Below are 28,000 nucleotides of genomic sequence, written 5' to 3'. Positions count from 1 at the left end.
GAGAGAACCTATCCTTCACTTCTACCTGGTACTTAGATGCTAGAATCTCCCTCCCTCACCAGAGTTGTCTCAGCGGAGGTCTATAAGAAGAGAAGATTCAAATGAACTCCAGAGTCTCACATACCCAAAATGTCTAGTATAGGATTAAATCACCCATTATTATCACAAACCAGGGGAATTTCAACTTTGAGACAAGACGATAAATAGCTGCCGTTAGAGACGAAACAGATGTTGGAATCAGATGAGAATTTTAAAGTAGCTCTTATCAGAATAATAAAACAAAAAACAAAACAAAAAAAAAGAATAATAAAACAAGCAATTACAAACATTTGAAACAAAATACCTGAAAGTCTCAGGAAAGAGGATATGCAGAAACAAATGTTTAATTTCAAAACTGAAAAATATAATCGATAACTAAATGGAATGGAGATGGCAGAGAAAAGAGTGAACTTAATATATAAAACAGTTGAAATTATTTTTTTTAACAGTTGACATTATTAAGACTGAGCAACAGAAAGCAAACAGACTAAAAAAAAAAAAATGGAGAAAACCTCAGTGATCTTTGAGACCGTAACAAAGAGGTCCATGTTGTTGTCATTGGGGTTGTAAAAGGGAGGGAAGATAGTGGGTGAGTCCAAAATGTGTTTGACAAAATAATGACCAAAGATTCCCCCAGTTTTTGAAAATACATAAACCTATGGATTTACTTACTGAAACCTAATCCTTAGAATCCCAAAGAAATTTGTTCTGAGGCACATTAATAAAGCTTTGAAAACAATAGATAATCATGAAAGTGGCCAGAGGGGGACAAGTGCATTACTTGTAGGAAAAAAAATGCAAATGACAGATTTGTCATCAAACTGTGGAGGCCAGAATGAGGTTGTATTACAAAATAATCAATATATATAACAGTTAAATTTTATGCATCAAACACCAGACAATATCAAACACCAGAGGTCCAGAATACAGAAAGTAATAACAGATAAAAAAATAATAAAATTAACAAATAGAATTGATAAGTACACTTCTTACAATAGTGGATAGAATTAGGAAATTAATAAAGAGACCTGATCAAAACTATGAATTACCTTGATTTAATTGACATGTACAGAACATCCATTCAGTAATACCAAAGTAAACTTTCTTTTCAAATGCACATAGGCCATGTAGAGAATAGGTTATATTTTGGGCCACGAAGTCTCAACATGTTGAAAAGAATTTTAATCATATAGAGTATTTTATGACCACAGCAGTATCAAAGTAGAAATATATAACTGAAAGGTAACAGGAAATTATTTTTAAGGATTTATGTATATATTTGAGAGACAGAGTGTATGCATGCACTCTGTGAGGAGTGAGGAGATGGGCAGAGAAAGAGAGAGGGAGAGAGAATCCAGAAGCAGATTCTCCACTTAGTGCAGAGCCAGACATGGGGCTCTATCCCAGGACCCTGAGATCATGACCTGAGCTGAAACCAAGAGTTGACTGCTTAACTGACTGAGCCACCCAGGCAGCCAGGTAACAGGAAAATTTTTAAACATTTGGAGACAAACCAACATATTTTTAAATAAGCAATTATTAAAAATAAAAAATTAAAAAATTAAAAAATTAAAATAAATAAGCAATTATTCAAAGATGGTGTCTTAACAGAAATAAAAACATGAAAATTAATTACATTTAAAATATAGGGGATCCCTGGGTGCCGCAGCGGGTTAGCGCCTGCCTTTGGCCCAGGGCTCGATCCTGGAGACCCAGGATCGAATCCCACATCGGGCTCTCAGTGTATGGAGCCTGCTTCTCCTTCTGCCTGTGTCTCTGCCTCTCTCTCTCTCTCTCTCTCTGTGACTATCATAAATAAATAAAAATTAAAAAAAAATAAAATAAAATATAAATTATGTGAGACACAGCCCAATCAGTACTGAGAGAAATTTATATCACTGAATACTTAGAAAATACAAAAACTTCGAATCAGTAAATGAAAACACCTTAAGGAACTGGGAAAGGAATAGCAAACTAAATCCAAAGCAAGAAAAATGAAGAAAATGAAAAGAAGACCAGATATCAAAATTAAATGAATCAAATGAAACAATGGAAAAAATGAACCATAAAGCTGTTTCTTTGAAAAGATTAATGAAATTCACAAACCTACCAAGATTAGCAAAAAAGTGAAGCCACAAATCCTCAATAACACAAGTGAAATGGGATATAACAATAAACCATAAAGACCTTAAAGGGCTAATAAAAGGAAACTATGAATAATCGTCATGCTTGGATTAGACATGTTAAAATGGGCCAATCTCTCAACACTAATTATCATAAGTTACAAAAGAAATAAAATGAGTACCCAATAACAACTTAGTAAATTAGATTTATAATTTAAAAACTCCTGGGAGGGGCACTCGGGTGGTTCAGTCAGTTAAGCATCTGACTCAGGTCATGATCCCAGGGCCCTGGGATGGAGCCCCACATCCGCAGCCGACTCCTTGCTCAGCGGGAGCATCTACTGCTCCCCCTGCTTGTGCTCTCTTGCTCTGTCAAATAACTAAATCTCAATAAATAAATAAATACTCCTGAGGAAAAAAAATCTCCAGGCCCATTTTGTTTTACTAGATAATTAACCAAATATTTAAAGAATTATCACCAATGTGTATGTGATCTCTTCCACAAAATAGAAAAAACACTTCCTAGCTCATTTTGTAAGGCTAGTGGTATTGTTATACCAAAGGGAAAGGCAGTTAAAAATTATTAAACTGGGATGTCTGGGTGGCTCAGCAGTTGAGCCACTGCCTTTGGCTAAGGGCGTGATCAGGCTCCCTGATTGGAGCCTGCTTCTCTCTCTGCCTTTCCCTCTCATTCTGTGTCTCTCATGAATAAACAAATAAAATCTTTTTTAAAATGATTAAACTACAGATTACTATCTCTTAAATATAGATGTGGAATTTCTTAAGAAATAGACAATTTGAAAAAGCCCTTATTTATTAAAGAAATTAAATCAATAAATAACCTTCCCAAAAGAAAACCAGAAGGTCCAGATGGTTTCACTGGGGAAACCTATCAACCATTCAAGGGAGAAGTTATACCTATACTCTACAATCTCTTCTAGAAAATAGAAACTGTAAAAATACTTCCTAACTCATACAATGATATCATCATTCCATATACCAAAACAAGATAAAGACATTATTAAGGAAACTACAAACCTCTATCTCTCATGAATATAATGCAAATATTCCCAACAAAATATTAGCATATCAAATTCAACAATGCATAAAAATGTTATGCCACAACCATTTAAGATCTTATTCATGTGAGATGGTTTCAACATTCAAAAATCAATTTCTGTAATTCACAATAGGCTAAAGAAGTCATAGATGATCATATCAACAGATACAGAAAAATCATTTCACAAAATCTAAAACCCATTCATGATAAAAAAAATATCAGTACACTAAAAATAGAGTATAATGTACTCAACTTTATCAAGAACTTCTAGAAAAAAACCTACAGGCAATATTATATTTAATGATGAAAAATACCAATTTTCTGCTAAGATCAGGAATAAGCAAGGGTATTTCATCTCTTCACTTTTTAAAAATATGCTGGGAGTCCTAATTCAAACAATAGTACAAGAAAAGGATATAATAGTTATGCAGATTAGCTGTCTTTTTCTTAATTTTTTTTTCAGATTAGCTGTCTTTGTCAGAGATGACATAACTATGTAGAAGTTCCAAAGTAACAAAAAAATCCCAGAACTAATAAGTGATTATAGCAAGGTTGCATGATACAAAGTTAAAAGTCAATATTTAAAAGTCAAATGCTTTAAAAATAAATAAATAAATAAAAGTCAAATGCTTTTATGTATCAGCAATAAACAAGTAGAATTTGAAGTTAAAAACAATATCATTTATATTAACACACACACACTGATGTGAAATAATTAGGTCTGCAAAAATCTACTAAAATAAGTTACAAACCAATGATGAATGAAATAAAAGAATTAAATAAGTAAATAGATATTTGATGTTGGATAGGAAGACTTAATATTGCCAAGTTGTCAGTTCTTCCGAACTTGGTCTATGGATTCAATGCAATTAAAAATCTCAGCAATGGGTCTCTTGAACATGGTGCCAGATCTGCAGACGGCTGTTCTCTCCTGGAGCTGAGCCCGGCCCACACAGAAGCAACTATGTCTAAGGGATCTGCAGTTGGGATTGATCTTGGCACCACCTACTCTTGTGTGCGAAAATCACCGAATGATTGATTGGTTATGCTGCGAAGAATCAAGTTGTGATGAACCCCACCAACACGGTTTTCGATGCCAAACACCTGATTGGATGGAGATATGATGATACTGTTGTCCAATCTGATATGAAGCATTGGCCCTTCATGGTGGTGAATGATGCTGGCAGGCCTAAGGTCCAAGTAGAATACAAGGGGGAGACAAAAAGTTTCTATCCAGAGGAGGTGTCTTCAATGTTTTGTTTTGACAAAGATGAAGGAAATTGCAGAGGCCTACCTTGGGAAGACTGTTACCAATGCAGTTGTCACAACACCTGCATACTTCAATGACTCAGCATCAGGCTACCAAAGATGCTGGAACTATTGCTGGTCTCAATGTACTTCGAATCATCAATGAGCCAACTGCTGCTGCTATTGCTTATGGCTTAGACAAGAAGGTTGGAGCTGAAAGGAACGTGTTGATCTTTGATTTAGAGTGGCACTTTTGATGTGTCAATCCTTACTATTGAAGATGGGATCTTTGAGGTCAAGTCCACAGCTGGAGACATCCACTTAGGTGGAGAAGACTTTGACAACTGAATAGTCAACCGTTTTATTGCAGAACTCAAGCGCAAACACAAGAAGGGCATCAGCGAAAACAAGAGGGTAGTCTGTCGTCTTCGTATGGCTTGCGAACATGCTAAGCGTACACTTTCTTCCAGCACCCAGGCCAGTATTGAGATTGATTCTCTGTATGAAGGAATTGACCTCTATACCTCTGTTACTTGTGCCCGGTTTGAAGAATTAAATGCTTACCTGTTCCATGGCACCCTGGACCCTGTAGAGAAAGCTCTTTAGGATGCCAAGCTAGACAAGTCTGAGATCCATGATATTGTCCTGGTGGGTGGTTCTACCTGTATCCCCAAGATTCAGAAACTTCTGCAAGATTTCTTCAATGGAAAGGAACTGAATAAGAACATCAACCCTGATGAGGCTGTTGCTTATGGTGCAGCTGTCCAGGCAGCCATTCTTTCTGGTGACAAATCTGAAAATGTTCAAGATTTGCTTCTATTGGATGTCACCCCACTTTCTCTTGGCATTGAAACTGCTGGAGGAGTCATGACTGTGCTCATCAAGCATAATACTACCATTCCTACCAAACAGACACAAACATTTACTACCTACTCTGACAACCAGCCTGGTGTGCTTATTCAGGTCTATGAAGGTGAGCGTGCTATGACCAAGGATAACAACCTACTTGGCAAGTTTGAACTCACAGGCATACCTCCTGCCCCTCATGGCATTCCTCAGATTGAATTCACTTTTGATATTGATGCTAATGGTATCCTCAATGTGTCTGCTGTGGATAAAAGCTCAGGGAAAGAGAACAAGATTACTATTCCTAATGACAAGGGCCGCTTGAGCAAGGAAGACATTGAGCGCATGGTCCAGGAAGCTGAGAAGTACAAAGCTGAAGATGAGAAGCAGTGAGACAAGGTGTCTTCCAAGAATTCACTTAAGTCTTATGCATTCAACATGAAAGCAACTGTTGAAGATGAGAAACTTCAGGGCAAAATCAATGATGAAGACAAACAGAAGATTATTGACAAGTGCAATGAAATAATCAACTGGCTCTATAAGAACCAGACTGCAGTGAAGGAAGAATTTGAACATCAGCAGAAAGAGCTGGAGAAAGTCTGCAACCCCATCATTATGAAGCTATACCAGAGTGCAGGAGGCATACCAGGAGGAATGCCTGGAGGCTTTCCTGGTGGTGGAGCTCCTTCCTCTGGTGGTGCCTCCTCTAGGCCTACCATTGAAGAGGTTGATTAAGCCAACCTGATGACAGGTATAACATTGTTCCACACATTTGAAGGACCCAAATTTGTAGCAAATTCCATGGCAGTTTTAAAGTCAAGCTGCTATAGTAAATATACTGGGCATTCTTGATACTTGAATATGGAATATGTGCACAGGGAAAGGAAATACAACATTGCACTTTATAAGCACTGTATTGTTAAGTGGAAAATGCAATATCTTAAATAAAACTGTATTTAAAATTGGCAAAAAAAATCTCAGCAAAAAAAAAAAAATCTCAGCAATTATTTTGTGGATATTGACAAACTAATTCTAAGTTTATATGGAGAAGCAAAAGACAAAACTACCAACACAAATATTGAAGGCAAAGAGCAACGTCAGAGAACTGAAGATAGTCATCTACTACTACTACTATTACTACTACTACTACTACTACTACTACTACTACTACTACGCTGCAGCAATTAAGACAGTGTGGTTTTGGCCAAAACAAAAGAAAACAAAAAAAACAGATCAATACGATAGCATAAATAGTCCAGTAATATAGCTGCATAAATATAGGTAACTAATCCTTGACAAAGGAGCAACGACAATACAATGCAGCAAAGATCCTACCTTCAACAAGTGCTGCTGGAACAGTTGGGACTTACACAATGTGAAAAAAATGAATGTAGACACAAACCTTACACCTTATACAAAAACTAACTTATTGATCATAGACCTAAATGTAAAATGCAAAATTATAAGACTCCTAGAAGGTAGGATAGGAGAAAACCTAAATGACCTTGGATATGGCAGTGACTTTTTTTTGGTACAACACCAAAGGCACAATCCATGAAAAAAATCATTGAAAAGCTAGATTTCATTACAATTAAAAACATGTGTTCTGCAAAAGACAATGCCAAGAGAGTAGGAAGACAACCCAGAAACTGGCTTTGCAAGACACTGGTAAAAGACACTGAAAATATTTGCAAGACACTGACATCTGATAAAAGACTATTAGCCAAAATATACAGCAATAAGAATGGGATCTGATTTTAAAATGAGCCAAAGAGGGGATCCCTGCATGGCTCAGCGGTTTAGTGCCCACCTTCATGCCCAAGGCATGATCCTGGAGTCCCAGGATCGAGTCCCACACCAGGCTCCCTGCTTGGAGCCTGCTTCTCCCTCTGCCTGTTTCTGCCTCTCTCTCTCTCTCTGTCTCTCATGAAAGAAAGAAAAAGAAAGAAATAAAGAAAAAGAAAGAAAGAAAAAGAAAGAAAGAAAAAGAAAGAAAGAAAAAGAAAGAAAGAAAAAGAAAGAAAGAAAGAAAGAAAAACTTTTTAAAAAATAAAATGGGCCAAAGAATTTAACTTACATCTCACCAAAGAAGATACACAGATGGTAAATATGCACATGAAAGACATTCCACATTATATGCTATCAGAGAAATGCAAATTAAAACAAGGAGATACCACTACACACCTAATAGATTGATCAAAATCCAGAACACAACTCCAAATTTTCTTGAGGGTCTGTAGTAATAGGAGCTCTTATACATTGCTGGTGGGATTACACAATGGTTTAGCCAGCCACTTCAGAAGATACTTCAGCAGCTTCTTACAAAAGTAAACATACTCTTGCCTTATGACCCACCAGTTGTGCTTGTTATTTACCCATTGGAATTAAAAATTTATGTCCACAGACACATGTGCAAATGTATGTTTGTAGCAGCTGTATTCATAATTGCCCAAACTTGGAAGCACCTACTATGTCCCTCAGTAGGAAAGAAAATGTAACTCAAATGGCTTAAACAATTTATTAAAAGATTTATATAGTGCATGTTATCAGTCTACCTGATTTTAAGACTTTGAATTGTCACCATTATCAGGTCGGCATGGTTTTGATGAGGGGAAAGAGACGTATCAATGAAACAGAATAGAGAACCCAAAAATGGGCCCACAGAAATATACCTATTTTGGACTTGCTTTGGACAAATTTCTTTTCTTTTTTTTTAAATTTATTTATTTATGATAGTCACACACACACAGAGAGAGAGAGAGAGAGAGAGAGAGAAAGGCAGAGACACAGGCAGAGGGAGAAGCAGGCTCCATGCACCGGGAGCCTGACGTGGGATTCGATCCCGGGTCTCCAGGATCACGCCCTGGGCCAAAGGCAGGAGCTAAACCGCTGCGCCACCCAGGGATCCCTGGACAAATTTCTAAAAGCGGTTCAATAGAATAAAGATGGTATTTTCAATAGTAGGTTCTGGATCAATTAAATATAAATAAAATAAACCTTGGCCTAAGCCTCATATATCTTCTACCCAAATTAACTCAAAATTGATCATAAGCTTAAATATTCAAAACAATAAAACTTTTAGATCTAATGATAGGTGAAAATATATGATCTAGTGCTTGGCAAGGTATTCTTAATCATGAAAACAAAAGCACAATCCATTAAAGAAAATTAATTGATAAGTTGGATTACGTCTTTTATGCTTTTACTCTGCATAGTTTCCTATGAAGAAAATGGAAAGACAGTCTGCATTTTCAGAAAAAATATTCACAAAACACTAATATGTTACTGGACTTGTGCCTAAAATACATTAATGACCTTTAAACTCAACAATCAAAATGCAAACCATATAGTTAGAAATTGGGGCAAAAGACATGTAAAAGCATTTTACTGATAAGGCTAGAGAAATGTTACTAAGGACATGGAAAGATACTGAAAATTGTTAGCAATTAGGGAAATCTGAACTAATACCATGATGACATAAAATTACATACTTGTTACAAAAGTTAAAATATAGAAAATTAACCATACAAAATTCTGATGAAGATGTGGAGAAACTGTCACTCATACATCTCTGATAGGTATATCACATTGTATATCCACTCTTTAGAAACCACTTTAGAGGGATCCCTGGGTGGCGCAGCGGTTTGGCGCCTGCCTTTGGCCCAGGGCGCGATCCTGGAGACCCGGGATCGAATCCCACGTCGGGCTCCCAGTGCATGGAGCCTGCTTCTCCCTCTGCCTGTGTCTCTGCCTCTCTCTCTCTCTGTGACTATCATAAATAAATAAATAAAAAATTAAAAAAAAAACCACTTTAGAAGTTTCTTTTAAAACTGAACACACAGTAATACTCAATAATTGCAGTCATGGGTTTTTATCTTAGAGAAATGAAAAGTACCTACCCAAAAGCCTATATTTAAATATTTACAACAGTTTTATTTGGAATAGTCACAAACAAGTCAATTTACATTTCCTTCAACAGGTGAATGGTTAAAATTTTGTGGTACATCCATACCATGGAATACTACTCAGCAATAAAAAGAATGAAATATTGACATACACCAAAAATTGGATATTTCTCAGGGGTAGTCTAATGAAGGAAACACTTGTTTCAAACGCTCACATATGCATGATTACTTAATAAAATTATTCAGATGGAAACATTATTGTCATCTGTTAGGTATGGCAGAGGGTATTGGTGAGCGTGATTATAAAGGAGTAGCACGAGGGATATATTTGCAATAATGGGATAGTTCTGAATTTAGATTGCTGTGGTGGCTACACCAATCTCCATATGAAATAAAATAGCATGGAATTATACACAAACTTTGTATTAATATTGATTTTCTGGATTTGATATTGTACTATAGTTATGCTAAAATTTTAACTGTGGGGAAAATTAGATGAGAGGTATGAGTAACTTTCAATACTGTCTTTGCAATATTATGTGTCTGCATGATTATTTAAATATAACTTGTTAAAAATATAAATCACCCAGAAGAAAAAGAATACTCACTTTAAATAGAATAACAAAGTTATGTTACAAGTAATAGGAAGATAAATTATAAACCTTGTGAACATGAATCAAAAGAAGGATGGCATGACAAGACTTGAGAACAGAGAAAATTACTTATGTTATTCCTAAATTTGGTTGCAGCTAACTGCAGGTTTTCAACATACATGAAACAAAAAATCAAAATAGAAATAGATCCAAAATTATTCTAGGAGACTTTAACTATACTTTCATTATTCATTAATTTATTATCTTTTTTTTCATATGTTGTCTCATTTTTCTTTATTAAAACATATAGACAGAAAATATAATGGATGTGGAAGTCTGAACACTATCAATCAACTTGACTTAAATGACATTTATGGAATACTCCATTCCACAACAGTAGATCGCAGATTCATTCACTTGAAACATTCAGCAGTATTCACCATATGCCTGACCAAAAGAAAATCTGATCAAATGTAATATAGTCACAGAAAGCATTATTTGTGGCAATAATGGAATTAAAGTAGAAATCAATAACAGAAACATCTAATAATTACCACAACATTTGGAAAGTAACCAATCAACCAAAAGCTGATTGGTTTAAGAAATTTCAGTGCAAATTAGAAAATATTTTGTACTGAATGAAAAGGAAATATATCAAAACTGGGATGTTTCTAACATAGAACTTGGAGATTTTTAACATTGAGTGCTTATATTGGAATTACAGAAAGGTTTTAAATCAATTGAAACTTTCCTTTGAAAAAGCTAGAAAAAACAAAATGATGGCAAACAACAGTAATGAATAATAAATATGAGAACAAAGACCAAGAAGTTGGGAAGTGGGAAACACTGAAGGGAAATTGGTAAAAGCATTAAGTTTTTAAAATCATTAATTTGATAAGCTACCAGCCAAAATCTGCAAGAAAAGAGACAATACAAAATTATTCTAATTAAGAGTAAAAGAGGAGACATTACTAATACCCAAAAAATATTTAAAAATATTAAAACACTATTACAACGCTCCAAAGAACAGAAAATCTAAATAAGTCCATATTAATGAAAGCACTTAAATTTATAGTTAAATAACCTTTCAGCTTCAAAATTCTGGTGGAAAGTCAATGACCTAAATTAGGTGAGAGACATAGTGTGTCCATGGATTGGAAGACTCAGTGTAGTAAGGATGCCAGTTTTCCCCAATTTGATCAGTAGAATTAACAGTATTCTAAACACAATCTCAGAAGTTAGTACAGTGCCCTCCTACTAAGTTGTGTTCGATAAATATTTTTGTATGATTCAGTGATGAAATCAATGACAAAATGAAAATACAAGGCAGCCTGGGTGGCTCAGTGGTTCAGCGCCGCCTTCGGCCCAGGGCCTGATCCTGGAAACCTGGGATGGAGTCCCATGTCAGGCTCCCTGCATGGGGCCTGCTTCTCCCTCTGCCTGTGTCTCTGCCTCTCTCTGTCTCTGTGTTTCTCATGAATGAATAAATAAATAAATAAAATCTTTTTTAAAAAAGAAAATACATTATAAGTAAACCTTTTATGTAGAACCTATTTTTAAGTTTGAGCTTTTCATTGTACATCAGTTTTTCATTTGTTGAATTAATATGTGAGATTTTAGTTTTTAAAAAATTCAGTGCAGGGTATCATATGATTATAAAATATATTTAATTGTATTCAGTATCATGACCTAATACCATACATGTTTCATACATATATTTTAAAATGTTATATATTCTATTATACATTTTCTTATTTGTTTACCAGAATGTTTTTTTATTTCTCCATGTTCCCATTGCAGATGTATTTTTTAAATGGAGGATAGATAAGAAGTAATATGTAGTGACTACCATGAGATTAATTTATGTGTTTTGGGGACTTTTGCTAAACTCCATAATTTTGCTGCCTCAGCATCCATTTTGTATGGCCAAGAGTCTGCAGGAACCTTGACTGACACTAGTCCTCCCAAGAATGCATGCCCTAGATAACAGCGCATAGAGTTACAACTAAATATAAGTTCCTGATATGACTACCTCAACTGCCCTTTTGATAAGTGTTCTCCCCATCTTCCAGAGCCTTCCCCTTGTGCACCTTATATAACACCTCCAAGAAACTGACCAAAACCCTGCTCTTTTTGTTTTGCATTGCCTAATCTGGCTGTAGCCTGAGAACCCCAAAGCACTCTACCTGAAGATCCTAATAAAGGCATGTGCCCCAGCTCCTTCCCTGCTGTCTCTGCCTGCACCCTTCCTTGAACTCTCCTGTGTGGCCCCTTGAGGATGCTATGTACCTCCACCAGGACCTGTGAATAAAAGTTATCTATTTTACTTCCCCTGGCAGTCTTTTGTTGAGCTGTGAATCACCATTTGACAACCTGCAGTTCTTAACAAATGTTAATTTAACAAAGTTACAGCAGGCTTCAACTTGACTGGGCTAAGTGATGCCCATATAGCTGTTAAAACATTTTTTTCTGAGTGTGTCTGTGAGAGTGTAACCAGAAGAGATTAATATTTGAATGAGTAGGCTACATAATATCTTACAACTCTGTGGATGGGCACCATCCAATCTGTTCAGGGAGTGAATAGAACAGAAAGGCAAAGGAATGCTATGCTCTAACTTTGAAACCAATAATACATTATATGTTAATGAATTTAATTTAAATAATAATAATAATAAAGGCAAAGGAATTCTCTCTCCTTCTCAGACATTTGAGCTCCTGGTTCCCAGGCTTCAGATTCCAGGACTTCTACCAGCACCTCTTGCCCCTCCCCTAGGCTTTCAATCTTGACTAAGAGTTAAACCATTGTTTCCCCTAGTTCCCACAACTTCAGACTCAGACTGAATTATACCACCAGATTTTCTGTTTGTCCAGTTGACAGACAGCATTCATAACCACATGAACCAAATCCTATAATAAATCTTCTCTCAGGGAGTCTGGGTGGCTCAGTTGGTTAAGCATCTCACTCTTGATTTTGACTCAGGTCATGATCTCAGGGTCGTAGGATCGAGACCCACGTCCAGCTGTGTGTTCAGTGCAGAGTCTGCTTGTCCCTCTCCCTCTGGTCCTCCTTTTACTCTCTCAAGTAAATAAATAAAATCTTAAAAAATAAGTCTTTTACACATTTGTATATATATGTCTGTGTGTACATAAGTATGTATATAACACATAAAGTTGTGTGTATATATGTAACAGAAACAGAACACTGTTTCTCTGGAGAACCCTGACTAATACAACAACTCTATGGGTGTGTAACTCGAAGTAGTAAGAAACAACACTTACAAATTTAAATCTCAGGGCTTAGAATGCTCAAATTAATTTTGGAAGACTGACTTTTAACAATTAGATTAAAATCCTCATTTCTATTTCATAATATTGTCAAATGTTAACTTTAAAAGTCTTGATTTTGGCTCTGGTTATGAGATTGATCCTTGCATTGGGCTCTGCACCAGGTGTGGAGCCCACTTAAGATTCTTTTCCTCCCTTTTGCCCCTTCCCCCTCTAAAAAACGAACAAGAAAGGTTTACCAGTAAAGCAGTTATACCCTACTCTGGAAAATTTATTTTTAAGAACCATTATAACTGCTTATCAGTACTTTTTTAATTTTGAAAAATTCCATTTATTTTTTCATGAGACACACACAGAGGCAGAGACATAGGCAGAAGGAGAAGCAGGCTCCACGCAGGGAGCCCGATGTGGGACTCGATCCCAGGACTCCAGGATCACGCCCTGAGCCGAAGGCAGATGCTCAACCCTGAGCCACCCAGGTGTCCCAGCTTAGCAGTAATTTTAAGTTGGGCTATATTAATGATACTATATTCTCCAAATAAAATATTTCCTAATATATTCACAAGTGTCTGTCATCAAGATTTTTTGTAGACTAATAGAAATAAAAAATGTTTTGTTGTGTTTTTTACTATAACAGTATTAAATATGCCAATTATTGAAGAGTAAATTGCAATTGCAGGCATTAATAAAAACATTGGAAAGCAAGTAAATTATTTTATATACATTTAGAATTCATAGTAGCTGAGTATTTTCTTAAGTCTGGGAAATATGTTTAGGTAACAACACCCCTTGGTCCATCATTTTTAAAAATAAGTTTGTAGCAAACAAATCATAAGGCAACCCCTAATTTCTTACCTACTAATGTTGATAACAATTTATGTTGGCAACAACAACAAAAAATCCTTTCCCAAGGTAAATATTTAATTGTGATTTACCCTATAGAGAACCAAATGAAGAATTCCCATGACATACAATGGGAAGAGGCCATTTTGTCTTGAATGACATATTCTAAATATTAAATATACTTACGAAGACCTCTATATCACTGAAGATTGTCTTCATATTAAGTGGATGGCAAGCTGTTATATAAATAAACCAAAAATGGCCCCTGTGTATTAGTCCTGTATTTCCTTCACAGCAGGCCAGAACAATTAGCTTAAACACCCACTAGTGGCAAACTCAGTTTTTTACACATTTAAAAATTCATACAATTTTTACAAATGTATACATTTTATGCAGTTGCTTTAAATGCAGCCCTTATAACGGCATATGTTTAGCCGTTTGGGACTTGCCTGATCTGCATGCTTTGTAAAGCTGCACTTGTAAATCTGGCCACAGATAAGATAAACCCTGTGCTATAAACGACTCCAAGCCACTGCTGCCCTGTGGACTCTTGCCCAGCAAGAGTCCCATCTTGCTGCTGAATGGTATTACATAGACAGTAAGACCCTTTTCCTATTCCCTTCTTTCTTTGAAGTTTCTTTGCCTCCTCGTCTTCTGAGTGGTGAGACTCTGGAAGGTCCTATGCTGTAAGGAACTAACCCATTCCCTATTCTTCATAGAAATCTATAAAGTACTACCTGAACAAAGCTCGTGGTATGCTACTGCCACCTTGTGGTCACATATTTTTCCTAGTTTGGCCAGAGACTTACAAACTCACTACAGAAACTGATTCTGCTTATAAATGTTGTCTCCTTCTCTATAAAGATCATTTCAGAAGTATAACAGATAATTGTCAAGAACTATTTCTAGAATCCATTTGAAGAGGCTATGATGTATTCTAATAATATTTTATTAGCACTGGAAACTATTACCATCTAGTATATTTTTCAGGACTACTCTTAAAAGTTTAATCTTTTTTTCTTTATAAGAGGGTTTATGAAATATCTACTGTGATGTAACAAACATTGCCCCAAAATGTAGTGGCTTAAGAGAACAAACATTAATTACATAGTTCGTAGGAGTTAGAAATTTGGGTGTAGCTTAACTGGTATTTCTGGCACAGCATCTCTTGGGCTATTGAAAATAGGGAGTCTGCTCAGACTACTATTATCTTGAAGGTTTGACTGTTTGTAAGATTAACTTATAGAATTGTTCAATCACATTAAAGGTCAGCAGGTTTGGCTGAGATAGAGCACTGGGGACACTGGCCTACTCCTGGAAAGAAGGCAGGCAAACAACCTGGAGGCAGACAGCATGGAAACAGCTATATGAAGAAGACCTGGGGCACACAGAGGGTAGATTATTTGTTCTCCCAGTGCATCCCTGAGAGGCAATATTTACAGAGACACTTCTCCAGGGACTAGGGAGCTAGTTAGCACCATTTCCCTCCGTTGCTCCTCAGGATAAACACAGAGCCATCTGTGGGAAGCATTGCAATTCTGACACTGGCTGCCTAACTTGCTTAAACCAAGCCCCACATACCTGCACCCTGATTGGACTGCCCTTCTTGGTCAAGCTTGCCTCAGTCCCAGTGTGGTGGGATCCTTTCCCAGGAGACCCTGCCTGTAACACATCTCCCAAACAGAGAATTCTACAGGGCTTCAGTTCTAGTGGAAGTAATTTCAGGTCTCATGTAACAAGCGGGCCAGAGCACACCAACTTAAAACTTGCTGCATTCAGGCCAAGGACTAAATACTGGCCCACTGCAGGCAAGAGATCTTCTGCAGATGACTGGTCTGAAGGATAGAGCAGCCAAAATACAATACCAGAGTTTACACAGCACACAATAGAGATATTTCTTGAAGCTCCAGGCCATGGACACTACACGACCTCTTCATAAAGCCATTACTCTCAGAGACAGTAAGCAAAACTGGCATTTCTAACACACAGAAGAAGGCAGACACTTAGACAAATGCCAAGATGGAGGAATTCATTCCAAATGAAAGAACAAGATAAGGCTACAGCCAGGAGTCTAAATGAAACAAATATAAGTACCATGCCTGATGGAGAAGTTAAAGCATTAGGATTCACTGGGCTTGAGAAAGAATGGAAGACCCTTACCACAGAGATAAAAGAGTTAAAAAAGAATCAGTCAGAAATGAAGAATGTAATAAACAAGATTAGAAATAGATTGGTTGCAATGAACAGCAGGCTGGAAGAAGCAGAGGAAGGAATTAGTGACCAAGAAGACAAAATAATTAAAATCAATGAAGTTGAACAAAAGAGAGAAGGAGTTATGGAACACATGAGACTAGACTTAGGGAACTCAATGACTCCATCAAACATAATAACATTCATATTATGGGAGTCCCAAAAGAAGAAGAGAGAAACAAGGGTCAGAGAATTTCTTTCTTTGAGGAAATCATAACTGAAAACTTCCCTAATCTGGGGAAAGAAAAGACTTCCAGATTCAGGAGGCACGGAGAACTCCCATCAAACTAAACAACAGCAGGCCAACACCAAGATATATTGTAATTAAATTTGCAAAATACAGTGATAAAAAATCTCAAAAGCAGCAGCACAACAGTCCTTAACTTACAAGGGAATACGCATTATACTAGCTGGAGATCTCACAACAGAAACTTGGCAAGCCAGAAGAAAGTGGCATGATATATTCAACATGCTGAATGGGAATAATCTGCAGCCAAGAATATTCTATCTGGCAAGGTCATCACTTGGAATAGAAGGAGAAAGAGATTCCCAGGCAAATGAACAATAAAAGAATTCATGACCATTAAACCAGCCCTGCAAGAAATATTAAAGGAGACTCTTTGAGTGGGAAAGAAAGACCCAAAGTGACAAAGACAAGAAAGTGTCAGAGAAAATCTCCAGAAACAATGAAATAACAGGTAATGCAATGGCACTAAATTCATATCTATCAATAATCACTCTGAATATAAATGGACTAAATGCTCCAATCAAAAGACATAAGGTGGGCAGCCCCGGTGGCGCAGCAGTTCAGCGCCGCCTGCAGCCCGGGGTGTGATCCTGGAGACTCAGGATCGAGTCCCACATCCGGCTCCTTGCATGGAACCTGCTTCTCCCTCTGCCTGTGTCTCTGCGCCTCTCTCTCTCTCTCTCTCTGTGTCTCTCATGAATAAATAAATAAAATCTTTAAAAAAAATAAAAAAAGAAAAGACATAAGGTTTCAGAATGGATTTAAAAAAAAATATGCTGCTTATAAGAGACTCATTTTAGACCTAAAGACACCTGCCAATTGAAATGAGAGGATGAAGAAATATTTACCACACAGAACGATGGCGAAAGGAATAGCAATACTTATACTGGAAAAACTGGACTTTAAAACTAAGACTATAACAAGAGATAAAGGGTACTATACTATGATATAGTATATATAAAGGGGACAATCCAATAAGGTCTAACAATTTTAATTATTTATGCACCCAAAATGGGAGACCCAAATATATAAAAACAGTTAATAATAAACATGAAGGAACTCATTCATAATATCATAATAGTAAAGGACTGTAACACGCTACTAACATTGATGGGCATATAATCACAAAAAATCAGCCAGGAAACAAAGAATTTTAATGACACACTGGACCAGATGGACTTAACAGATATATTCAGAACATTCCATCCTAAAACAGAATACACATTCTTTTCAAGTGCACATGGGACATTCTCCAGAATAGATCCCATATTAGGTCAGAAATCAGACCTCAACAAATACAAAAAGGTTGAGATCATACCAGGCAACTTTTCTGATCACAACACTATGAAACTTGAAGTCAACCAGAAGAAAAAATTTGGGAAGACCAGAAATAAATGGAGGTTAAACAACATGCTACTAAGCAATGAATGGGTCAACCAGGAAATCAAAGAAGAAATTTTAAAATACATGGAAGCAAATGAACAGGAAAACACAGTGGTACAAAACCTTTGGGATACTGCAAAAGCAGTCCTAAGAGGGAAGTATATAGCAAACAGGCCTACTTCAAGAAACAAGAAAAATCTCAAACAACCTAACACTATATCTAAAGGAGCTATAAAAAGAACAACAAACAAATCCTAAAGCCAGCAGGAGTGAAATAATAAAGATTAGAGCAGAAATAAATGATATAGAAACTAAACACACAATAGAACAGATCAATGAAACTAGGAGCTAGTACATGGAGAAAAATAGTAAAAGTGATTGACCGCTAAAAAATTGATAAACCTCTAGCTAGCTAGACTTATCAGAAAGAGAAAGGATCCAAATAAATAAAATCATAAAGGAGAAAGGAGAAAGAAAAACCAACACCACAGAAATACAAAAAAATATAAGAGAATATTATGAAAAAATATATGCCAATGAACTGGCGAACCTAGAAGAAATGGATAAATTCCTAGAAACATATAAAATACCTAAACTGAGGGGAGCCTGGGTGGCTTGGTTGGTTGGGCATCTGCCTTTGGCTCAGGTCATGATCCTGGAATCCTAGGATCCTGGGATCAAATCCCCCATTAGGCTCTCTACTCCATGGGGAGCCTGCTTCTCCCATTCCTGCTCCTCCTGCTTGTTCTCTCTCTCTCTCTGAAATAAATAAGTATATATATATATTTTAAAAATCCTAAACTGAAAGAGGAAGAAATGGAAAACTTGAAAAGACCAATAACCAGTGAAGAAATTGAATCAGTAATCAAAAATCTCCCAACAAACCAAAGTCCAGGGCCAGATAGCCTCACAGGTGAATTCTACCAAACATTTAAAGAATAGTTAGTGCTTTTTCAAACTATTCCAAAAACCAGAAAAGGAAGTAAAACTTCCAAATTCATTCTATAAGGCCAGCATTACCCTGATACCAAAACCAGATAAAAACGTGCCTAGCTGGTTCTTTCATTCATTTCATATGAATAGCATATGACTCTTGATCTCAGGGTCATGAGTTTGAGCCCCACATTGGATATAGAGATTACTAAAAAATAAATAACCTAAAAAAAAAAACAGAAAAAGACTCCACTAGAAAAGAGAACTACAATCAATATTCCTGATGAACATGGACACAAAATTTTTCAATGAAATTCTAGCAAATTGAATCCAATAATACAGTAAAAATAATCATTCACTGGGATCAAGTGGGATTTATTCCTGGGTTGCAAGGGTGGTTCAGTATTTGCAAATTAATCAACATGATACACTACGTTAACAAAAGAAAGTTAAGAACCATATGACCCTTTAAATAGATTCAGAAAAAGCATTTGACAAAATACAATGTCCATTCATGATATAAATACCCTCAATAAAATAAGTTTAGAGGGAATATACCTAACAAAGCCTATCTATGAAAAACACAAACCTAGTATCATCCTCAATGGGGAAAACTGAGAACCTTTCCTCTATGGTCAGGAACAAGATAGGTAAGTCCACTCTTACCAGTGTTATTTAACATGGTACTGGAGGTCCTAGCCATAGCAATCAGACAAGAAGAAGAAGTAAAATGCATCCAAATCAGCAAGAAGTCAAACTCACTATTTGCAGATGACATAATACTCTATATAGAAAACCCAAAAGACTCCAATAAAATTTTGGTAAATCTGATACATGAATTCAATAAAATCACAGGATATAAAATCAATATACAGAAATCTGTTGCATTTCTATATACCAATAATGAAGCAGCAGAAATAGAAATCAAATAACCAATTCTATTTATAATTGCACCAAAAACCAAAAGATACCTACAAATAAACCTAACCAGAGGTGAAAGATCTGTACTCTGAAAACTATAGAACACTTATAAAAGAAAGTGAAAATGACACAAAGAAATGGAAAAACATTCTGTGCTCATGGATTTGAAGAATAAATATTATGAAAATGTCTATACTACCCAAAGCAATCTACACATTGAATGCAATCCCTAACAAAATACCAGTAGCATGTTTCACAGAGCTAGAACAAACAATTCTAAAATCTGTATGGAACCACAAAAGACCCCCAAGTAGCCAAAGCAATCTTTAAAAAGAAAGGCAAAGCTGGAGGCATCACAATTCTGGACTTCAAGTTATATTACAAATACTGTGGTGATCAAAACAGTATGGTACTGGCACAAAAACAGACACATAGGTACTGGCACAAGAACAGAACAGAAAATCCAGAATAAACCCACAATTATGACAAAACAGGAAAGAATATCCAATGGGAAAAAGATAGCCTTTTCAACAAATGGTATTGGGAAAACTAGATAGCAACATGCAAAAGAATGAAACTGGACCACTTACTTACACCACATAAAAAATACATTCAAAATGGATTGAAGACCTAAATATGAGATCTGCAACCACTTTTTTTTCTGTCTTTGAGGTTACATTAGGATGGGACATTAGGTCCCTAATGTTTTTAGGGACCCTCTTGCAGTTTTGGTGGGAATGCAAACTGGCGCAGCCACTCTGGAAAACACTATGGAGGTTCCTCAAAAAGTTAAAAATAGAACTACTATTGTGATCCAGTAATTGCACTACTAGTTATTTACCCAAAGAATAAAAAAATACTAATTCAAAGGGATATATGCACCCCAATGCTCATTATAGCTTTATCTACAGTAGCTAAGCTGTGGAAACAGTTTGACCAAAGAGTGGGTAAAGAAGATGTGATGTGTGTGTGTGTGTGTGTGTGTGTGTGTGTGTGTGTGAATATTAACTATAAAAAGTAATGAAATCTTGCCATTTGCAATGACATGGATGGAGCTAGAGAGTATTATGCTAAGCAAAATAAGTCAATCAAAGAAAGACAAATAGTATGTGATTTCACTCATATGTGGAATTTAAGAAACAAATGAGCAAATGGGGGGGGAGGAATGAGAGAAAGAGATGTGGTACACGAAGAAACAGAATCTTAACTATTGAGAACAAACTAATGGTGACCAGAGGGGAGGTGGGTGAGAGATGAGTTAAATAGGTGGTGGGGATAAGGAGTGTACTTGTTGTGATGAGCACTGAGTATTGTATGGAAATATTGAATCACTAAATTGTACAACTGAAACTAATAAAAAATAAAGTAGAAAAATAAGAAAAAAAAAGAAAACTCATCTATATGCTGCCTGCAAAAGATTCACTTCAGATCTGAAGACACACACAGAATAAAAGTGAAGGAATAGAAAACCATACACCATGCAAATGGAAGCAAAAAAATAATCGGGGGTAGCATTACTTATATCAGACAAAATAGACTTTAAAACAAAGACTGTAGCAAGAGAGAAAGGTGGTACATGATGATAAAGAGATCAGATGAAGAACGGAGTATAACTGATAAATATCTATGCAAGAAGCATGGGGACACCATGATAGATTAAAAAAATGTGAACAAACATAAAAGTAGAAATTCACAGTAATATAATAATAGTAGTGGATATTAACACCCTACTTACATCAATGGACAGATCATCCAGACAGAAAATCAGTAAGGAAAATGAGGCTTTGAACAACACATTAGAACAGAATGACCTCATAGATATATACAGAACATTGAATAAAAATACAGAGGAATACACATTCATTTCAAGTACACATGGAACAGTTTCCAGAAGAAATCATATGTTAGGCAACAGAACAATTATCAAGTAATTTTAAAAGATTGAAATCATATCAAGCATCCTTTCTGACCACAGCAGTTTGAAACTAGAAATCAATTGCAAGAAAAAATCTGGAAGGAACACAGATATATGAAGGCTAAACAAAATGCTATTAAACAATGAATAGGTGAACCAACAAATCAAAGAAGAAATTTTAAAAATTTCTTAGACAAAAGGAAGTGAAAACACAATGGTCAAAACCTTTAGGATGCAAGAGAAGCAGTTTTAAAAAGGAAGTTTATAGCAATATAGACCTAGTTCAAGGAACAAGAAAAATCTCCAATAAACAACCTAATGTTAAACCTCAAGGAGATAGAAAAAAGAATGAGCAGGGGCACTGGGATAGTTCAGTCAGTTGGGCATCTGATTCTTGGTTTTGGCTCAGGTCATAATCTCAGGTTTCATGGGATTGAGCTCCATGTTGGGCTTTGTGCTGGGCGGGGGGGAGAGTCGGCTTGAGATTCTCTTCCTCTGCTCCTCTCCCATTTTTTTCTCTCTCCCTCTCCCTAAATATTTATTTTTAAAATAAATCTTTTTAAAAATAAACAAAGGCCAAAGGTAGTAAAGGAAATAATAAAGATTTGAGCAGAAATAAACTAGAGACAAAGAAAAATGGAAAAGATCAATGAAACCAAGAGCCAGTTATTTGGAATGATAAAATTGAGAACTCTTTAGCCAGACTTATCAAGAAAAAATGAGAGAGGACTCAAATAAAATCAGAAATTAAGGATAAATAACAACCAACACCACAGAAACAAAGGATTTTAAGAGAATATTATAAAAAACTATATGCCAAAAAAATTGGACAACGAGGAAGAAATGAATAAATTCCTAGAAACACAACCTCACAAAACTGAAATAGGGAAAATAGAAAATTTGAACAGGACCAGATGAAATTCTAAGACCAGAATTTGGTGAATTCTGCCATACACTTAAAAAGTTTATACATATTCTTCTCAAAGTATTCCAAGATAGAAAAGGAAGGAAAGCTTCCAAATTTATATGAAGACATTACTCTGAATTCAACAATACATTAAAAAATCCTCTCCCACAATCAAGTAGGATTTATTCCAGGGACACAAAGGTGGTTCAACATTTGCATATCAATCAATATAATACATCATCTTCATTATATATATACCACATCTTTCTTATCCATTCGTTTATTGATGGACATTTAGACTGCTTCCCTATCTTGGCTATTAAAAATAATGGTGTAATAAACATAGGGGTGCATATATCATTTTGAATTTGTGTTTTTAATGAATCAGCAGAAAGAGAAATTAAGAAAACTCCTTTTTACAATTGTGCAAAAATAATAAAATACCTAGGAATAAACTTAACCATGGAAGTGAAAGACCTGTACTATGGAAACTATAAAACACTGATAAAAGAAATTGAAGGGACACCTGAGTGGCTCAGTGGTTGAGCATCTGCCTTTGGTTCAGGGTATAATCCCAGAGTCCTGGGATCGAGTCCCACATCGGGCTTCCTGTATGGAGCCTGCTTCTCCCTCTGCCTATGTCTCTGCCTCTCTCTGTGTCTCTCATCAATAAATAAAATCTTAAAAAAAAAGAAATTGAGGATGACATCAACAAATGGAAAGACAAATGCTCATGGGTTGGAAGAACAAATATTGTAAAAATGTCTATACTATCCAAAGCAATCTACACATTTAATGGAATCTCTATCAAAATACCAACAGCAAAAAAAAAAAAAAAAAATACCAACAGCATTTTTCATAGAACTAGAGGAAACAATCCTAATATTTGTATGGAATCACAAATACCCCAAATAGCTAGGGCAATCTTGAAAAACAAAGAAACAAACCCACGGGCAGCCTGAGTGGCTCAGTGGTTTAGCGCCACCTTCAGCCCAGGGTGTGACCCTGGAGACTGGGGATGGAGTCCCACCTCAGGCTCCCTGCAGGGAGCCCTGCTTCTCCCTCTGCCTGTGTCTCTGCCTCTCTCTCTTTCTCTGTGTCTGTCATGAATAAATAAAATCTTAAAAAAAAAGAAGGAAAAACAAACCCAGAAGTATTGTAATTCCAGATTTTAACTCATATAACAAAGCTGTAGTAATCAAAAGAATATGGTACTGGCATAAAATAGACTCATAGATCAATGGAATGGAATATAAATCCCAGATATAAACCAGTGATTACATGATTAATTCATCTTCAACAATGGAGGCAAGAATATGCAATGGGAAAAAAAGACAGTTGCTTCAACAAATGGTGCCCCAGGAAAACTGGACAGTTACATGTAGAAGAAAGAAATTAGACCGCTTTCTTACATCATACACAAAAGTAAACTCAAAATGAATTAAATACCTAAATGTGAGACCCGAAATCATGAAGTCCTAGAAGAGAGCACAGGCAGTAAGTTCTCAGACATTGGCCATAACAACATCTTATAGATATGACTTCTGATGCAAGGAAAACAAAAGTGAAAATAAACTATTGGGACTGCATAAAATTAAAGTTTTTTGACAACAAAGGAAACAATGAACAAAACTAAAAGAAAACCTACTGGAGTGCCTGGGTGGCTCACTTGGTTAAGCATCAACTTTTGATTTCGGCTTGGGTCATGATCTCAGGGTACTGGAAATGAGCCCTGCATCAGGCCCCCCTGCTCAGTGGGGAGTCTGCTTGTCTCCCTCTTTCTTTTAAATAAATAAATAAATCTTTTAAGAAAGGATTAGTATCCAAAATATATAAAGAACTTATACAAGTCAACACAAAATATACAAATAATCCAAGTAAAAACATGTACAGACATATCTCCAAAGAAGACATACAGATGGCCACAAAACACAGAAAAGATGCTCAACAACACTCATCATCAGTGAAATCAAATCAAAAGCACAATGAGGTGTCACTTCACACCTGTCAGAATGGCTAAAATGAAACACAAGAAACAAGTGTTGGCAAGAATATGGAGAAAGGGGAACAGTCATGCACTGTTGGTGGGAATGCAAACTGGTGCAGCCACTATGGAAAGTTATAGTGGTTCCTCAATAAGTTAATAATAGTATTACCATATGATCCAGTAATCACCAGGGTTTTTTTAAAGATTTTTAAAATTTATTTATTCATAGAGACACAGAAAGAGAGAGAGAGAGGCAGAGACACAGGCAGAGGGAGAAGCAGGCACCATGCAGAGAGCCTGACGTGGGACTCGATCCAGGGTCTCCAGGATCATGCCCTCGGCTGCAGGTGGCTCTAAACCGCTGCCCCACCGGGGCTGCCCAATCACCAGGTTTTTACACAAATATGAAAACACTGAGTCAAAGTGATATATGCACCCTATGTTTATTGCAGTATTATTTGCAATAGCCAAACTATGAAAGCAGCCCAAGTGTCCATGGATTAATGAATGGATAAAGAAGATGGAATACTATTCAGCTATAAAATTAATGAAATCCTGCCATTGGCAACAACATGGATGTATCTAAATGGTATAATGCTAAGTCAAATAAGCTAGTCAGAGAAAGACAAATACCATTTGATTTCATTCATATGTGGAATTTAAGAAAAATCAAACAAATGAACAAAGGGAAGAAAAAAGAGAGAGAGACCAAAAAGAAAAGAAAAGAAAACAAAACCCAGAGAGAATAAACAGATGGTTAACAGAAGGGAGGTGGGTTGGGGGATGGGGGAAATAGATGGAGGGGATTAAGAGTACACTTCTGCTCCAAAGAAGACATATAGATGGCTAACAGACACATGAAAAGATGCTCAACATCACTTATCATCAGGGAAATACAAATCAAAATTACAATGAGATACCACCTCACACGTGTCAGAATGGCTCAAATGAACAACACAGGAAATAACAGATATGGTGAGGATGTAGAGAAAGGGGAACTCTCTTACGCTGTTGGTAGGAATGCAAACTGGTGCAGCCACTGTGGAAAATAGCATGGAGGTTCCTCAAAAAGTTAAAAGATAAAAATAGAGCTATCCTACGACCCAGCAATTGCACTACTAGGATACAAAAATACTGATTTGAATGGGCACACGCACCCTAATGTTTACAGCAGCAATGTCCAAATAGCCAAAATATGAAGAGTCTAAAAGTCTATCAACCAATGAATGGGTAAATAAGTGTTGTGTATATATGTACTATATTAACATTACTCAGCCATAAAAAGAGTGAAATCTTGCCATTTGCAACTATGTGAATGAAGCTAGAGAGCATTATGCTAAGTGAAATAAGTTAGAGAAAGACAAATACAATATGATTTCACTTATATGTAGAACTTAAGAAACAAAACAAATGAGCAAAGGGGAAAAAAAGAGAGGCAAACCAAGAATAGACTCCTAACTATAAAGAACAAACTGATGATTACTAGAAGGGAGGTGGGTGGGAGGGATGGGTTAAATAGGTGATGGGGATTAAGGAGTGCATTTGTTCTAATGAGCACTGGGTGTCATATGTAAGTGTTGAATCACTAAATTGTACACCTGAAACTAATATAATTAACATACTAACTGTCTATTAACTGTAATTTAAATAAAAACTTCTAAAAAATTGCTACCATTTGTCCTCATACAACACTATCAAAATATCATTGAATATATTCCTTATGCTGTAACTTTTATTCCTCTGTGTGTGTGTTCGTGTGTATGTGTGTGTGTGTGTGTGTGTGTATATATATATATATATATATATATAGTAAATAATATATATATGGTAAATAATGCTACAATAAACAAAGAGGTGTATATATCTTTTCAAATTAGTGTTTTAATTTAATTTCAGTAAATACCCAGTAGTGGTATTATTGGATTATATAGTATTTCTATTTTTAACGTTTTTTAATTTATTTATTTTATTTTTTTTTATTTTTAACTTTTTGAGGAAACTTCACACTGTTTTTCCACAGTGGATGTACCAATTGACATTTCCACATCTTTGGCAACATTTGTTATTTCTTGTTTGTTTGATTCCAGCCATTCTGATAGGCATGAAGTGATATCTCATTGTGGTTTTGATTTGCGTTTCCCTGATGATCAGTGATGGTGAACATCTTTTCATGTGTTTGTTGGACATCTATATGAGGAGGATGTAACAATTACCCTCCTAATAACAGAGCCTTCAAAATATATCAAGCAAAAATCAACAGAATTGAAGGGAGAAACAATTCTTCAATAAGAACTTTCTATAATGGATAGAGCAACCAAACAGAAGATAATAAAGAGAAGACTCAAACAACTCACTGGACCAAATAAAACTAACACACATATAAAGTACACTCAACTCAAGAATGGGAGAATAAGCATTTTCTCATAGGCACATGGAATATTCTCCAGGATAGAGTACATAGTCAACCACAAAACAAGTTTCAATTGATGTACAAAGATGGATATGATATAAAACATATTAACTGACCATGACAGGATAAAGTTAGAAATCTATAACAGAAGAAACAAGAAAATACATAAATATATTAAACAACATAAACAATCAATAGGTCAAAGAAGCATTTACAAGGGAAATTAAAAAATACCTAGAGACAAGAGTAAATGAAAACAAGACATATCAAAACAATGGGATGAAGACAAAACAGTTCTCAGAGGGAAATTTATAGCTGTGAATGTCTACATCAAAAAAGAATTAAGATCTCAAATCAATAATCTTATTTCAACCCGAAAGGGACCAGAAAAGGAAGACTGAACTAGCCCAAAGTTAATAGGAAAAAGGAAATAATAAAGATTAAAGTGATGATAAACAAAATAAAGACTGATAAAGAAAATAAATGAAATCAAAAGATGATTCTTTGAAAAGTAAAACAAAATCACCAAATGGTTAGCTAGACTAAGAAAAAGAAGACACAAATAACTAAAATGAGAAATGAAAGTGGCAACATTACTACTGACTTTAACAAAATTAAATGAATTGTTAGAAAAATGTTGAATCACTAAATTGTACACTTGAAACTAATATAATTAACATACTATATATTAACTGGAATTTAAAATTGTACATCAACAAATTAGATGACAGAAGAATGGACAAATTCCTTGAAATACACAACTTAATTAAACTAACTCAAGAAGAAATAGAAAATCTCAATAGACACATAACAAGTAACTGAATAACTAACATAAAACCCTCCAGCAAAATAAAATCCTGAATTACATGGCTTCACTGGTGATTTCTCTAAACATTTAAAGAAGATATAATACCAGTACTTTTAGAACTCTTTCAAAAAATTAAGAGAAGAGGACACTTCCTACCTTATTCCATAAGGCCAGCATTACTCTGATCCCACGTCAAATAATAACATTACAAGAGGAGCACCTGGGTGGCTCAGTGGGTTGGGTGTCTGACTCTTGGTTTCAGCTCAGGTCATAATCTCAGGGTTGTGGGATCATGGG

The 28,000-nt window shown here is 35.8% G+C and overlaps 1 long non-coding RNA gene and 1 pseudogene across 3 annotated transcripts in view; one reads left to right on the top strand and one right to left on the bottom strand.

The window, feature by feature from the left end:
- Positions 1–28,000, bottom strand: part of LOC144309019 (uncharacterized) — a 174,674-nt gene that overhangs the window by 82,433 nt on the left and 64,241 nt on the right. The window lies entirely within an intron of this gene.
- Positions 3,937–6,265, top strand: LOC144307987 (heat shock cognate 71 kDa protein pseudogene; annotated as a pseudogene).

The sequence above is a fragment of the Canis aureus genome, chromosome X (genome assembly GCF_053574225.1).
Source record: "Canis aureus isolate CA01 chromosome X, VMU_Caureus_v.1.0, whole genome shotgun sequence".
NCBI classification, from domain to species: domain Eukaryota; kingdom Metazoa; phylum Chordata; class Mammalia; order Carnivora; family Canidae; genus Canis; species Canis aureus.
Note: the sequence above shows the minus strand (reverse complement) of the source record. Positions and strands in the feature narration are given on the sequence as shown.